Source organism: Python bivittatus, unplaced genomic scaffold (assembly GCF_059951505.1).
Source record: "Python bivittatus isolate LINGU-HERP-01145 unplaced genomic scaffold, Pbiv_v1 ctg000610_np1212, whole genome shotgun sequence".
NCBI classification, from domain to species: Eukaryota; Metazoa; Chordata; class Lepidosauria; order Squamata; family Pythonidae; genus Python; species Python bivittatus.
The window spans coordinates 52,337,726-52,355,164 of record NW_028277088.1 but is presented as its reverse complement, the minus strand read 5'-3'; the positions used below and the strand labels follow the sequence as shown (position 1 = coordinate 52,355,164).

General features: G+C 37.4%; 1 protein-coding gene across 3 annotated transcripts in view; it reads left to right on the top strand.

The window, feature by feature from the left end:
• The first annotated feature begins 200 nt into the window (after positions 1-200).
• GLI3 (GLI family zinc finger 3) overlaps positions 201-17,439 on the top strand; it is a 278,516-nt gene continuing 261,277 nt past the window's right edge. Inside the window, exon 1 of one of the 3 annotated variants that reach the window (XM_088150011.1) lies at positions 201-368. The gene's annotated coding sequence lies outside the window, so the exon portion shown is untranslated. Of the gene's footprint in view, positions 369-676; positions 970-17,439 lie in introns of those variants that run through there. The other 2 variants (XM_088150009.1, XM_088150010.1) reach the window with 2 other exon arrangements.

Below are 17,439 nucleotides of genomic sequence, written 5' to 3'. Positions count from 1 at the left end.
CTCGGGTTCGCGCCATTCCATTGTCTCCCCCTCCCGCCTGTTTGGCTTTTGAAAAGAAAGCGCCGAGGATGTTAGGCGGCCAGCAAGGGATCGGGAACCGTCAAAGTATCGAGGAAGAAACCCGCTTTTGCTTCCCCCTCTCCACGTGGAGACGCGCGCAAAAAAGTTGAGCGAGCCGGAGCTCCGGGGGTAGCCTGGAAGGCGGCAAAGGCGCTCCTCGCCTCTTCCCCCCGTTCCCCTCCGCAAAACCACGAAGGAGGCGGCGGGGGCGGTGAAGCAGGACAGTCCGGCAACATCTGTAAAAGTTGGGTGGGAGGAGGAAGAGGCGTCGGCCAAGGAAGCAGTGGAACCGACAACTTTTCGAGCACGTGAGTAGCGCGCTGAATGTTTTCTGTGGGATAAATGGGGGGAGGTGGGGGGGAGGACAAAACCCTCTCTCAGGATCCAGCCGCGGCAAAAATATTTTTTGTTCAGGGCAAGTTTTGATTTACGAAGGAGCGGCCGAGATTTCTTCCTCTTTTCCCCCTTGCTTCCCCGGTTTGCTGTTGTTGAGCCGAATCAAAGAAATGTCACTCAGAGCTAGTGAGTCAGAAGGGATCGGATTACAGGATCCCTGGAACTGATGTAAAATCTTGGAGAAAAGAGGAATCGGCATACACAGACACAACAAGAGGGCGAGCGAGTGCGCGCTCCCTGTGTAAGAAAGGCAGAAATATAAAACAAGATAAAGCCCGCACACTCCCTCCCTCCTTTCCTCCCCCCTCCTTTTCGTCCTCCCTCCAAAACAGAAGCAAAATGCCCTCTTTCATCCTCGGGGATCGGTGCTGTTAAGACTTAGCCGCGGCGGAGCGAGCGCTCGCATTGTGTGCAGCGAGAGGCGTGCGGCGGTGAGGGCCCGATCTCTTCCTATGGGAAGTTTGGGGCGCCTCCTGACCTCAGCAGAAGCGGCGGCGGCGGCGGCGGCAGCAGGTACGTGGTCCTGACTCTGTGTGTGTTGGGGGTGTGTGTGTGAAAAGTTCTTTGTTTAACTTGCAGCACGCCGGACTTGCAGAAAAGAAGCCAGAGTGGATTTTGTTTTTACAGAAGAGAGGGAGGGAGAGCCGCCTTTCTCATTCTGTACTTGATCTCTTCATTTCTTTTTAGTTAGTCTAGAGGATGGGAGGCCAGGAGGGTGAAGAATTAAGGACTTCAAGTGGCTCGCAGCTTGTTGGGAAGGGGGAGTCTAAGGCTGCGAGTCTACGCACGCTTACTTGGGAGTGGGTCCCGTGCCATTAAAGTTAGTCGAAGTTCTGTCCTATGCTACGGAACTTACTTTGGAGTAAACGGGCCGGATCGGGCTGCGGAAGGCGAAACCCGGGCATATTTACCCTCCTCTGTCTTGACTTGCAAGGTCTGTTCAGCTCCAGCCTAAAAGGATTTGGAGGCTTAATTTCCCACAGTTCTGTTGAATTGCACATTTTGTAGGCTTGCAGCAGCTGCTTGGCCTCTTCTAAGTGGGGGGAGAGGAAGAGAGGGGAAATAGCATTTATTTTCCTGCCAGCAGTTTCTGTGGTGGCTGGAAGTTTGCCACATCTGGAAGGTTGAAAGCAAGTGATCGGATGTGGTACTGTACACAACCTCCTGCTACTATTTGTAGTGGTAGGAAGGATGCCCTTTCAATTTGTCCCATTTCTGACTTGGATTCCTTTACTTGAAGTGCCTTAAGAAAGGGAGGTGGAACGGGGGAGCAGTGAAAGTTCCACCTTCAGTTTTATGGTTTCTGATGTAGAATGAGGAAAAGTTTCTTTCCTTCAACTTAAAGGCGGGTGAGTTAAGCTTTTGTAGGCAGGAACCCACTTTTATTAGATGCTTACATTTCCATTGTTACTTGAGGCTTTTACTGCATTCTACTCAAATGCAGACAAAAAGCTCCATGGATTACAGTACTTTGCTCTTTCTCTGACTTTTTGGCTCTCTCTTTCAAACTTTGTTCTATGGATAAGGGAGGCTGCATGGCTGGACAGCTAAATGAATTGCACTCTGAAGACGTGAAGGAAAAAGAGGCAGAGTAAATAGTTGCAAGCAAAGCAATGTGGATTAGACTCTTGGACCAGTTGGGGCATCAAAAGAACCTAAAAGAGTCCAGGAGGGATGAGCTGTTATGCTAGTTACCCTTCAACTTTGGGTTATTCACAGGAGAAGCAGTAGGGTATTGTCTGTTGCAAGCACCACGTGGGGCGAAAAAAGGTAACTAACTCTAACCCTCTCCCCCCAATTATTTGAATCCTCTGGTGTATTGTGTTGATCTCATCCTCTGGGTCTGGTATTTGTGGCCTTCAGTCAGTTTATATGTACAGATATTTATGTAAAACCCTTTCTCGCTGCTCGGTGCCAGCTGTTCCACATTTTCCAGCTGCCACTTCGGTTTGAAATGATGAGCTGTTTGCTTCTCAGCCTAACAGCCCTTTTAAAACCTAAAATATAGGTGACTGTCCATTTGGACAAGGTAGTGTTAAACAAGTCAGCGTTAAACTAGTTAAGCATATATGGTGAGTCCTCTTTTTGTCATTATTGGCATTAAAGTTTATTTTTTTAAAGACTTGTCAGTTTTGATATTAGAGCTTGCAGTTTTAATTTCATTTGAATGGGTCAAAGAAAAACTCAGCAGATTCCAAACCTTTTGAAATACATGGTTCATTAAATTGCCATCTGGTTTTAAGAGGAATGCATTTAGTGCCTCTTTTAGTGTTCGTATCATGCTAAAGTACTAACAGAAGAACTTATTTGGATCCTCAGAACACCAAGGAGTGATTAAGCTTATTTTTGAGGAAGGTGAAATAAGAATGAATTGTATACCTCAGCCTTCCCTATTATAGCCTGAAATCAGCTAAGTAGCTTTAACAGTTTGGAGTATTTATGTGGTTATAGTTTTAATTTAGAAAGGTGCCTTGATGATTGATACTTGTAATTGTTTCCTCTAGGCTCTTTATTAAAAATTAATTGGATCTGACATTTTATTAATTGCAAATCTTAAAAATTATTTTGAGAAGAAAAAATACAATGTTTAAAAGTAAAGAATTCTAATTATTCTATGAAATACTGCCTTAATGCTTGGTAGAGTCGCAGCTCCCTATAAAAATTAACCACAGATAGCTCCACCAGTGTAAAATGTATAAACTATTTCAAAAATGTATTTATGAAATATTGCTCACAACAAACTGATGGACAACTTTTAAATAAATTAATTTGCAGCCTAATTTAAAACAAATTTTAGGTAAGTGACTTGATTGTAGAAATCTGTTGTTTTTATTTTTTTTTAAACTTCTATTCTCTGCATATTATTTACTTACTTAGTAGAAGTAAATCCTACTGAGATAAATGGAAATTATTACTAGTCAAGCAAATATATATAGAAGATTGAGTTCTTAAGAAATGTTTACCAGGGAATAAATCTCAATGAAATCAGTGTGTTATGATTTATTTAAAAATTTAAAAATTTATGTTTGGAATCAGAGTGATGGAATTCTAATGTATATGAATCTGAACAGGAAACCTATCTAGTTAGTAGAACTGTATTTCAAACTTTGTGTAATTTATGTTAAACCGCTATACATACTAATCAGTATAACATTGTTTAATGAAGCACTTACCTAAATAAGAAGGGCTAAATCAAATAAGGTACTGCATGTATTATTGACGTAAAATTGTAAAAAAAAAAAGTGTACGTTAGCCAACACAACTAAAGTCTGCATGTATATCTAAAAAAAATCAAATCGTTGAAATGAAAATGGTTTATAGCAGTTTCAGACATTTTCGGTTACTTTCTTAAGAAATACTAGTTATCAGTCAGACCTGGTTGTAAAGAAGCAGCATTTTGTCTGTGTAAGATATTCATTCTCAGCTTTTGTTGCAAATAGAACAGTTAGAACATTTGCTTCAAATGTTGAAAAGTTAACATTTCTTTGGGAAGGGTTCAACTTTCTGCTGTAATGACTAGCTTTCTATTGATAAAGTAAATGATACTTTATTTTACTTACTATTTGCTGACAGTACTTTTTAAAGTACATAACTTTTTTTAAAAAATTCTCCCTGACTTGCTGATAATTATTTGCATATATTACAGTGTTGTTCTGCATCCTGCAAAGGTGTTTATTTGATGTAGGAAAGCATTTTTGAAAATGTTTTCCAATTTATCCTCTGATAGGTATTAAATAAGGAGATGTGTTCTGATGAGGAGAGGACCAAGAGTTATGAAAGGAAATGGTTGAATAGCCATTGTTGCATGTATTCTGTAGTGAAGAGACAGTAATGTACTAAGAAGTAGTAGACTGGAAGCAAGAGTGAATCAATGAGTCATGAAATCCTTAGGAAGACCTTAGTAATGGAATGTTAATGCTTTTAGACTATAGTAGATTATCTCAAAAGTCAGTTTTCTCTACTATATGCAATTGTAGTAAATCCCCTGAGCTGAAGCGATACTTTGAAGAAGGCTTTACTATCACTGGCCCACATATTGTGCAGTTTATTTGATTTGTTTTGAAGATATCAATACATACTTAGTCTGATGAGCTTAGCCTGCAATAAGGAACTAAGATGTTATAATAGCCCAAGGATTGTTGTGGTGGTTTTTACAATAGTTTCCACTGTTGTAAATAATTTTAAGCATCTGTTTAATCAAAATATTTCTAAACATACACCTTCACCCTTCCTTCTTTACATTTTCTGTTATGTTTATATTAGTAGTGGGAATGGATTTGTTAAAAGCAAAATAGAGGGAGATGGAATAAACAAAAAAAGTGGGACACTGCAAAACTTTTTAAAAAGTTCTCTCTGTTTTCCTCATCTTTGATTTGATAGGTCTGTGCAATAGAGCTGTAGACTGGCAAAGACTTTAAATGAAATTTTACACTTTGATGATTTTTTTCAACTTTGATATATTGACAGCAAAAGGAGCTGCAAAGCTTTTATATAACTTGAGCACTAACGCCAAGCAGCAGTCAAACGTCTCTCAGCATTTGTGTTTAACTGCAGAAGAAAAACATGTCCATGGGCAGTTGAGGTTCTTATCAACTCCCTAATCCCAGATCCCAGCAAACCTTGAGGGCATGCCTCAGATCTTGCTGAAATCATTGTAGACTCTCTCACAGTTTGCAGATTAAATATGCTATGTGTTCCTGGCTCCAACAGCAGTTTTATGAGCTTACTAAGCTTCCTGTTTTAAGATCTCTTTTTTTTCCTGAAGTTTTTAGGAGCTGCTAAAGGCAATGTTGTCTGGGCTGAGTGGCTCTTTTTTAATTTAGAGACAGTTCGGATATTTTATTCTGTCTGTAAAAATAGACCAAATGGATATTTTTAAATTGGAAGAGTATCTACATTGAAGGAGCAGCTGCAACAAAAAAGTGTGTGGTTAAAAGGGAGATGCTGTTGTCTTCAGGCTTTGATAGGGTGGGGGCACACAGCGTTGTGAAGTTTTACGTAGAGCTAGATCGGATAAGGTTGATTGAAAATAAAACTTCTGTTCAAATTTCAACAGTTAAGCAAAATCTCAATATATTATTCCTCACTGGTTCTGGAAACTGTGTGTTTTCTTTCCCACCTTTCCCAAAATGTCCTGCCACTGCTACAAGAAAAATAAAGTGTAATTATTCGCACAATTTAAAATCAGTGATATTTTTGCAACCCGCATGTCAGGAAAACAATTTTCTCCATCTTTTCCTTTTTTAATATTTGCTTCCTAATAGCGGATGAACAGTTTAACTCCCAAGGTTCATTCTCTACAATCATGTTTATGTATTTAATGTAAGAGTGGTTTGTTAAAAGAAGGAAAATAACTATAACATTGTTCAACAACATGTGTCAAGTTATTCCCAAGGGAAGTTGAGCCAATTTTGTGCTTAAAGGTTATGTGGTGAATGAAATAGTGAAAGCCCATTTGTCAAAATACTGCAGGGTTTCTCTTAGTTTTTAGCCCCCAAATTCATTGTCTTCTTGGACCAGTCATTAGTCATCACTGTATTAGTGATGCCTTCAGGCAATGCTACCCAGCATTGCTTCTTCACACCACTATAACTCTAAAAGTGTACTCTACCGACTTGTGGAATTACTGCGCTATTTCCACTTGGCTAGGTTTTGAGGTAAGTCTCTCTGCCTTCTAGCTCATTCTCTAAGCTCCTGCTTTCTTTCAAAGTCTGCCTTCTATAGAGAGTTGGTGAAGTGTTTGGGTGTATGTGTGTGCGTGCATGTGTGTGTGTGTGTGTGTGTGTGAGAGAGAGAGAGAGGGACAGAAAAAGATGAGGCAAGAAGAAAGAACTGGGTACTTCTTAAGGGCTTTGTTGGCTTCATTCTGTGGGTTTGTTATGGTATGAACAATACACAATCACTGCACTAATTGTAAACTGCAAGTAGATTGCAGAAACAAGATATATTATGCTGTTTCCCCCTTCTCCATGAGTTTCATGAATGCTCAGGATGTTTAGCATTTCTTTACTCATTTAGAATGAGCTTTAGTGTTAAAATAATATTAGCTTTTACCTCTTGGGTCTAAGTCTGTTGCTGTCTACTCTTCTGTGTATTTACTCGAAAGTAAGTCTCAGTTCATTGGAACTTGCTGATAAATATGCTTAAGACTGCAGTCCGTCTGTGCAGTTGCTTGGAAGTAAGTCCTATTGAAATCTGTATGACTTAACTCAAAATAAAGGGTTGATTTAATCTGCAATTCTGTGTACACGAACTTGCTCAGTAATTAACTTGGCTGTATGGCTTAGTGTAGTTTGGCATGATGTTATGCAATTTTTAAGAGTCTCTGCAAATATTTTACTCTTAGACTGAGAAAACAGAATTTTGTGATTCTTGTGCATTGAATTTGAAAAACACCTTGTTATGTCCTTCTCTCTACTCTAGCATTTAGTGGGGTAGAGAAGGAAAAGTCAAGTCTCCAAAATGTTTTGATACCTGTGATTTACAATAAGGTAAGTATAATGCTTGAAATGAAGTTTGAAAACTGGAAGCATATTTTTTTATAATTGAAATTCTTGGTGCATAACTTGTCATGTCCTTTAGTAGAAAAGTTAAAAACATCTGGCTTTGCTTAGAAAGTGAAACCATGTCCCATTCTTAATCAAAGTACATTAAGTTGGCGAGGCAGAATTCTGTGAGTTGCACCCTGTAACATCAACGTGCCTTTCTAAAACTTCTTTGCTTAACAAATCTTTTTTTAGAAAAGTGTATGCAGAAATCTGCATTTATACATACTGTATTGAGAATGGTCTGTGCATAACATTGCAGATGCATATCAGGTACTTCTGCATTGAATTTTAGTCTTCAATGTATTATTTTGCAGGACACAGATGTATTTAAATTTCAGTGTAATAGGATTGATGCTATAAAGCAATATGTCACCAAAAATGAAAAAATATTCCATAAGAAATCCCTCTTGCCAGAGTGAGAATGAATCTGTGGCTGTTTATAACTATAGTATTTGATGGGAGAATAAATAAAACCAGAGCACAAACCAAAACTATTGGTAATATTTGTAGTTTATTTGTTTGATTGCTGAGATGAGAGAGCATGGCTAGACCTATTTTACATTATTCCTTTTCACCTCCAAAATCTGGGTAACTATATCCATCTCCAATAACAGTTTTAGTAGAAGTTTTAAGGCTTGCTGTGGGCACAGTAAGAAATGTCAATTGTTCCCTTCTGGGATTTAATCTCATCCCTTCCAGTAACCACAATTATAAAAGGGCTGGGTTACAACCAGGACACATTGTTGATCATTAAGGGGCTTCTGCATTCTTGGCACATATTTGTTTCATAAGGGAAAATAGAGATTTTTCAGGTGAGGATTTAGATGGCAGAAAAACACGTTTCTGCAATAATTATAATACTGTAAATTTGATAACTTAAAAATTAGGTATCAGAATAGTGAATATTTCCCCTTCCCCTTTACTTCAGTTAGATATAGCATGAGTTCATTGACAATTGTTTTACATGTTCCTTTAGTTCAGTATAATATAAAAAGAAAGGGGAATAGAAGGAGGAATTGGAGGAGGCTCAGATGATGTCTTATTCACATTAGACATGAAATTGATAAGACTCTGATCTTGCTGCTCAGTATTCACTAGCAATTTTATGGGACATGACACTTCTTCAGACTTTAAAATTATAGCCATACTTCCTAATCTTAAGCATATGTGCATGCTAGTAAGTCCCTACTGATTTCAGTAAAACGTACTATCAGGGTGATAACTTTTCAGACATTTTTAAATCCTACTTACTTTTAAATGCTCATTCTCCAGATTTTCTGTGGTAAAAACCGTGATTCCCCATTTTTCTCAATGTAAGCATGAATTGTTAGTTTATTCAAAGGTTAGGGTTAGGGTTTAATAAAAGTACTGATTAAAGCTGAGGAAAAAAGGAAACATTTCTAAATGTGATAATATCTAGATCAGTTTTAGATGAATGGAAGGCCAAATGCCTGGAACTTGCTAATATCACCATTGTTTACTAAACTGCCTTTTTACCTTATCTGAGGTTCTATGATTCATAAAAACATTAAAACAAATTAATAAGGAACCAGCTTTTTTTTTAATGCTATCTTTAAAACTTCCAAGGTATGTCTTAATGATTAAATTATCTTTATTATACCAGGTGTACCAAAAGTCTGTCCCCATAGACAATTTATTATATATAAATTACAATGTTTGAATTAGTTGCCATTTTCTTCTAAACATTTCCTTACTCGTTTGACACAGGAGCTTTGAACATTTGTAAGTATAGCAACATTTTTCTCTGGAAGAAAACAAAACCAAACCATAATGTGATTAGCCTGTGGGGTCTGACTTTTGGTACACCCTGTATATTCATTTATTCATCCTAACATTTGTAAAAGACTTATAGGTCTGAAGCTCCATTCAGTATCTACAAGTCTTGTTACTTGGTGCAGAGTTTCGGTTCTTGAAATAATAAGGCAAATTCTTACTAAATATCTGGTTAATATCTGTTTTTCATTTCTAGTAATATAAAAAGAGAGTATATCTACAAGCAAATACAGTAATGCAGTGTAGGATATAAAACCAGATGAGACTTAAGCAATTTTAGACTGGAAAAGTTAACTTTTAACTTGTTTACTGTTATTTTCATAATAGTATCTGAACATTAATTCACTGTAATTCTAATTTTTCTTTAACATTTTGGGATGGGAGTTAACCCTTTTACATTTATTTATGAATTTTCATTAAATAATTTATATACTTAGGTTTCCTAAAATCATGGAATGATGATTGCACATACAGCCAGTTTGGAAAAAGAGCTTAATCTGTCTAGGTTCAGCCAGTTAGGAATTGAGTTCCCCACTGGTCAAATTTTTAGTGAAAGCTTTAATTATTCTGCAGTTGTTGTTTTTTAAAAAAGAAAGTTGTAACAAGAAAAAAGCTAGTTGGATAACCAATCCCTGTGTATCTAATAGGTCATACTTTACAGATTGTAGAAAAAACCAACAAAGAACAAATTGGTAGGGGAGGTATAAATTGCTTGGGAAGTGATGTACAGTCATATCATAAGATATGCCTGTTTGTTAAAGCAGCGTATGGAGTAGCATTCCCCCCGAGATCCAGATAGCCTCAACCCTACCTGTCTTCTGAAAGACCTGGCTGTTCCCCAGACACTGGATCAAGTGGTATTGTGAGCCCATTTCAATTTTTTTGGTTGTTTAGATTGACTACAGCATGGTTTTAATATATTTAATTTGTTGGCTCTTATTTGGTGTATGCCCTGTCCTGAGTCACATGGCAATGAGGTGGCCATGTAAATTGAATTGAGATAGATAGACAGACAGACAGACAGACAGACAGATAGAATGCTACAGTAATTTCTTCAATGTACTGGCCTGCTGAATGGCTCTGGCTGCATAAGAGATAGAATGAGAAGGTGATGGGCTTTCTAGCAAACCCGGTGCTACTTCATACATGGTCTTTGTATATGAAGGCTACTTTTTGGTATTCTTGTTTGGCAGTTATTGATGGGTGTGCTTTTTTGAATTTGTTCATTTCTTCAAATGTACAGAAGGTGTGTTTTATGAAGAAGTATTTCTTTCTTCATGCCAGTCAGTTTCATGCATGTTTCTGAATCCTAATATAGATAGGCTGCAATAAGTGTGGGTTCAAATAGTGTGATATTTGATTTAGTGTGAATTATAAATTGATACTAGGTCGCGTTTAATGCGATTCAAAATTCAATTAATGCGAGGCTAGCGCTCACACAGTTGAGACTAGTGTATGCACAGTTTCTGTTGGGATTTTAGATACTAATCATTGTGTGTGCAAAATGGAGAAAGATAAAGTTCTGTTGAAGGAAAACAAAAAAGAAGAGACTAGTTTTGAAGAGCTACAGCAGAATAGAAGAAATAGGTATACTTTGGATATGGGTTTATCCATATCTTGGATAAACCACTTGATTTATTTATTTTAAATGAGATCTGTCTATCTAGAAGATAGATAGGAATGATATTTAGAATTTTTTTCTTTTTCTTTTTGCTTTCTATAACTACTCTGTCACTTTGTTAAAAATAAATTGAAGTTGTAAGTATATTCATTTAATTTTTACTGTTATATTTCATTAATAAACATATAAAATTTATGTTTAAAAATTTAAATTGCCTATTTCCATCAAGCTGGAACCAATTACCCTATTTTCTGTAGAAATATCACTTGGAATGTGTGAATTCAAATAATGCAACCATTTGGTGAGATTCATTTTCAGCACTGATTGAGACCTACCTGTATTGTAAAAGAAAAAAAAAGTCTTCATTGCTCCATCCATTTTTGCCATTCACTTTCTAGTACTGTCATTTATTTCATGTCTTCTTCCATATTATTTTTATTTGTTTTTATAATTGAATGGCACATGATGTAAATCTGATATGAATTTGGTTCAGTGAAAGATCCAGGAATCTAACAATTCCAGTTAATGTGATCTTCAAAGTCTGAGGAATGTCAAACATTTTTGTGTCTTGTGGGATGATGTTTTATTGCTTACTGGATAGCTGAATTAAAACACGAATAAAATGGAAAGAAAACTCATTTTCCTAATGTCCTGAGCAATAGAAGGAGTAGAATAGAAATCCCTCTCTGAAGTTCTGAAGTTTTTAAGGACCTGATACAAATCAGAGATGATGTATGTTCATGTATCTGAATGTCACTTGATTTGGAGGTATAGGGCTACAGACTATGAATCAGTGCTGCACACATAGTTGCTTTAAACTAGCAAGTAAGGTTACAGCTTAAGGAGTAGTCCATAATGTTTTGTGAATCTAAGATTGCTTTCAGTGTTCTTGTAGGTAAATCATCATTTTTCTTAGAACTGAAAGTTTGGGAAAAATTATGACACGAAAAGTACCTCTAGTTACAGTGGAAACCTCGGTTTACGAACTTAATTCGTTCCGTGACTCTGGTTGCACCCCGAATTGGTCACAACCCGAAGCAAATTTCCCCATAAGGTTCAATGTAATTACCGTTAATCCATTCTGGTGTGGAGGACAGGGAGGCGGCTATTGCTTGGAGGGAGAGTCCTCATCCCTATGACCATGTGTCAGGGGTGGAAAATGGCCGCGGACCACGTGTCAGGGGTGGAAAAATGGCTGCAGACCACGTGTCAGGGGTGGAAATGGCCGCAGACCATGTGTCAGGGGCGGAAAAATGGCCGTGGACCGTGTCATGGGAGGGAAAATGGCCGCGTATCCTGTTCGTACCCTGACGCGGAGTTTGCAAACCGAAGCAAAATTTTGCGGCCGGAGCTGGTCGTAACCCGAAAAGTTCGTTAACAGAAGCGTTCGTAACCCGAGGTTCCACTGAAGTTCATGTTTGAACTGGGCTTGAACCTGCTTTTCAAACTAGTGAATGGGAGTAATTTCACATTTTATGTAGACACAGAGTCAGGCTTTCTTGTAGCCATAGTTGTGGTGCATAGGTGATACCTATATTTGTTATATTATTTACCTTTCCATGTTTGTGTGAAATAGATCCCTATATTTTTCTTTTCTGGATTTGAAATTCTTCTCATGAAGGAATACATATAAAGAATGGCACGGTAGAAAGCAAATCAAATGTTAGAATGGAATTAGCTTTAATCATCACAAGGAGTGGTATTGTCAAAATTATGGTACCCTGTGAAACTAGAAGATGAGGAATTGTCATGTCTTTGAATTTACTTTGGTTCATAGCTCAGTGACAGAACATACCTTTGAATTTATTCATTCATTCATTCAGCCAGCAAGGTTTATAGTTCAGTTGGGTTTCAGCATGGGATTTTTCTGGTCCCTGTTCAGTACACAAACCATTGCATTACGAACCCTCAAGTGACAGGGCTGTAAAAGAACTCTGCCTGAAAGTTGGGAAGCTGCAGCCATCTGTAATGGATGATGTTGGGCCAGTAGAGTAATAGTTTGATAAGGGCCTCATATCTGTTTTCTCCTCTAGAATAATGGGTCATTCATGATGATTTTTGTGTTGTTACTCTTTCTGTCTTGACTATCCCTCGGTCAGGTTTTCTTTGTTTCTCTGATTTTTTCTAGACTCAGGTCTACTTGCTTTCCTTTCTTCCTTCCCAGGACTGGCTTGAGAGGACCTGCTGCCTAAGTTGGATGGAGGACTTGGAATTCTCCTTGCTGCTCTTCCATCATGCTCCCTTCTTTCCTGGTAACAGCAGAGCTGCTGTTTGCCCTCTGGCATGTGTCAGTGTAAACCAATGCCATTGCCACCTTGCAAAATACTGCTGTAAGCATCCCTTCAAAGTAAAGCATGTAGAGCAGCTGACTGGGGCCAGAAAGTTATCTAGTATAGGTACAATGAAGCAAGCATTCTAAGTAGTGAATTAGAAGAGTAAAAGGTGAAGTATTGTATTCACTTCCTTCCATGGCCAGACCTGCTGTCCAACACTGCTCCTTTCCAGGACTTTAGTTTCTCTATATTGCAATACAGGTAGTCCTCATTTAGCAACTGACTCATTTAGCAACCATTTGCAGTTACAACAGTGATGAAAAAGTAACTTTGCAACCAATCCTTGCATTTATGACCTTCTCAGGTCTGTAAACAAAGGAAAGCTGAAATAAGATCATAAGTACAACTGTGGTTTCACTTAGCAACCACTTTGCTTAATGACCAAGTTGTTGGTCCCAATTGTGGTTGATAAATGAGGATTACCTGTAGAAGAGGATTCTTTATGAGCAGACTCAGGATGTTACATTGTATTTTTTTTAGAGAATGCACTAACAGCTAATACATCGTTTTGCTCTATCTCTTATTTACGTTTCAAAACGAATAAATGAAACGTTATATATAGCACATATTTAAATGTGTGTGTGTATTGTATGTGTGTTTGCATATTTCACCATGCAGGAAAATACTATATTTTCCTTGTGGGAAGGGAGAAGATTTGCATTAGAATGGTAAGTTTGAACAGTAAGGAAGCATCAAGTATATGATCAAACCTTTAGTTCTCAGGAAATTTTGTCACTACAGTTTTGCATGATTCATTGTTAAACATTTCTGAGAGCACTGGATGTTAAACATAACCAACATAAACTTTAATAAATCTAAATAAAACAGCTTCTATGTTTTATTGTCCTATGTATATTTTGAGTGGATTTGACTGAGATACACTGCTTTTTTATCCTTGAGTATTCCCAAGGAATGGAGTATGAAATTTTGATACGGCTGATAAAGAGCTTTTTATGCTTGAAAGAAATTGTAATTTTCTGATTGTTCTACATGCTAACCCTTGTTTTTTTTTCCGCTTTCACATTGTTGAGGCAGATCCCCAAAGATTGTTTCCAGTAGTGCAGATCAAAGTGGTGTGTATGAACACCTCAAATACCTAGAGTCATTTCTGAAAAAATTAAATATCCTATGTTTGCTTGCACACTGATCAGGGCACTCTGGATGCTGATAGCAATCAGCATAAACTTTCCCTACTGCTGTTGTAATGATGATGAATGCTGTGGCACTGTTACTTCAGACAGCTCTTCTCAGTGGATGCAAGCCACTTATTAATGAACAGAATACAATTTAGGCAGCATCAAATAGAAAGGGGGATAGGAATTTGAATGACTGCAGTCAGTTAAAAAGGCAAAGACAAGACGCTCCCAAATGCAGAAAATCATTGGGTTTGAGAGAAAAAGAGAGAGAGAGAGAGAAATGCTTAGAACTGGTGATCTTGCAAGCTCACTGAAGTTCAATAAAGGGATCAGATTTAATGGACCCTTGGAGTTCATGCCACTTCATTTTTCTCCACTCATGAAACCCATACTCTAGAAGGGTTCAAACTAGGGATGCACAAAATTTGCAGTTCTGGAAATGGAATGCTCTGGAACATATTGTTTCTGATGTAGGTTTTGAACACCATTACTTCAAACCAAACTTATTCCCATTCCCCACAGTCTTCACGGCTCATTTTTCCTTGCCCATTTAGTGCGTCACAAGAAAAAGATAGGTGCTCCATGAATTGTGCTCTTTCATTCCTGCTTGAGTTCTACAACATCAGAAACCATTGTCTGGCCTATTAGTCAGTGAAACTCTCAGCTAGGGTGAATTTTTTATGTGGCCATAACTAAAAAGGGCTGAAAAAGATTTTAGTATTACATTCATGTTCAAGTCTGTTGCTGCTGCCTCAAAAATCATAAATTTGTAGGGGCTTTTTTTTTTTTTTTTGTAAATACAAAACAAGGCATCCAGAATGCTATATTTTCTAGACTGCTACAGTGGAAATACAAAATATGGACAGTCCTATTGAAACTAAGCACAGATAGTGTGGTCTGCTTCTAGCGATCTAGCCTAATCAAGAACTTTACCGCTGCCTTGTGCACGACTGAAAAATCTCTTGAAAGCCTTTCAAAGACATTCACATAGCAGTGTATAGAAATATGGCCTAAATGATTGTCATGGTACCTGATATTCATATTTATATGCTGCATTTTGTTAAAAAAAAAAAAAGTCCCTGAAAATGGTGGAAGAAAAATGGGATGCAGAGTTTCTGCCTCATGGTTTTAATGGGTAGATGGTAGCATACAGAAGCAATATACGGGACTTAAATTATGTCAAAGTCTAAAGCTGATTGCCAGTATTTTTCACTGTGCTTTAAAACAGTTTGGAGCCAATATAGATCATCAGAATAATGTGGATCAAGTATATGCCTTCTGACAGCATTTTGGCATATTACACATAGTTCACAAATATTATATAAGTCAGCTGACATGGGCTGTGTTGCAGTGCTCAAACCAGAATTTGTGACTGTGTCAAAAGTGGCCACATCTGTATTCTTCAGGAAGGGTTGTACCTGATTTACTTGTTTGAGCTGTGCAAAAATGCTCCCGGACACATCTAAAGTGTTTTTATCCAGGAGAATATAGTTGGGTTCAAAAGCAGACCTAAACTATGACACTTCAGCAATCACTTCTTTTACAGAGAAGAGACTGAATACCATCAAAGGACTGTAGCTTTTTCAAGAGGTTGTCAAAAATAATGTCTCAGATATATTGTGAGTGAACTCAGCTGGCCTTTCTAAATGCATTTTGTGCAAAATTATTGTAACTTACAGGATCCTGTTTACAGAAGGTAAAAGTAAAGAATTGAGCTTGACTTTGGGTGACTTCATGGACATATCCATGCAGTTTTCTTGGCAGCCTTCTATGATGTTTTGTTGACTTGCCAATCTAGAATACAGTTTGAGATTCCCATCCAAGTCCAACCCTACTTAGCTTTTTGAGATAGGTGCCATCAGTTAACTAGGCTGTTCACAGAATGGAAGGACAGTTCTGATGGGCCTACACTATAAAATTACGATCAGAAGGAATGAAACTTGCCCCACTGCATTTGGTTTTATTTATATTTCTGTTGATACTGATCTTTTTAGTTGAAGTGTCCAAAGTCTAGTATCAACTCTTAGAATTCAAGCAGGTCAGCATTCTCTACTGATGCAAGAAAAAGTAAATTGGTATCAGTGCCACTTTCTCCTAAAAACACGTACAGTATGTACAAGGGTTCACAATTATATTTGCTTGATTATTGTACCTTAGCACATTTTTAAATTGACTAAGAATGTTTACTCTTGTCCCTTGTCTGGATTTGGAAAAGAGTTGGACTGTTCCCTGTCCTTGTTTTAGTTTTGGAAGTGTGTGGAATGTATATAGGGTAGTTCAAGGATGAAGCCTCATTTTCTCTTCCCCCTTTTATTTGTCTTGTGAGTGGAGAAGAGTGCATGAACTTAATGCATCAGTGTGCTGTGTGTCTGTAACACATTTTCTGTCTATGTGATGCAAAAGCTCAGAAGAATGTCCTATAGGATCCACTCCCTTCATGAGCTCTTAAATTTTTAAATTCTGTAATCAAGATGAACCAACTTTTGTAGAGCTGTTAGCAGTTTGTTAGTCCATGGGGCAGCATGTGGCTCAGTTCACATTACTGTTATAGATGAAACAAACAGCATGTTAGGGATGTTATCTGAATCTTAATTCAAATGTGTTATTTCCTTTTCTTGAATGATCATGTACCAGCAACTTGTTCTTATCATTCCAATTTAATCATAGTCAGTGCAGGCTTGTAAAACCAGAGGTGCACCTGCAAGCAGGTTGTTGGTCTGGGAAGGATTAGCTTGAAAGTGGGGCTCAGATTAATTTGTTGAATGGGCTCAAGCCTGCGGGAAAATTGCAAAAGAATCAGGCATGGTTGAATGGAAAAAAACTATGACTGTTTGCTTTCATGGAGGAATGTTTATCCCTCTTTTTTACCTATGAAAGTTCAGAACTGCTTTTTTCTCTTCATTGCAATCATCATTCTGGCAGGAGATGATAACTTAAGAAGCCCTCTTTTCCATGTTGGGAAACAAAGTTGAAAATGGCAAATGGGTTTTTTAAAAGAGGAAAACCCAAAATCTTAACAATAAAAAACAAGTACCGCAAAATGTGATAAATTGTATACTATTGTTCCAAAGTGAACTTTGCTGAAGATTAGTTAAATAGAACAGTTTCATATAACTGTAAAAGTTTGCTTGCAAGTATACTTGATAATCAGGAAAGACCGAAAGATGCAAACTGCTGTACCCTATGTTATCTAAGAATGTATATCGTAGTTTTTGCCATTTGGGAAGCAGGGAAAAGATTAAAAATAGAAACCACAAATTTTATAGTAAACAATATAAACTGTATTTAGACAGAAATAGTGTCCTATAGTTAAAGCTTAAGAACTAGTAGTCTATTTGGATAAAGTAAACAACACTAAAAACAAACTGTGGTATCATTCTGTAAAACTGTAGAGTTTCTTCAAAAACAGCTTGGCGCTATCCACCTGAAGAGTATGAAACCATATCCGTAAAAAAAGGAATAAAAATAAAAGAAGTCTTTTTTTCAGTGTTTCCCAAATTTAAAATTTTCCGCTTCAGGTAATGTTTGGATAGTGTCAAGATATGATTTGA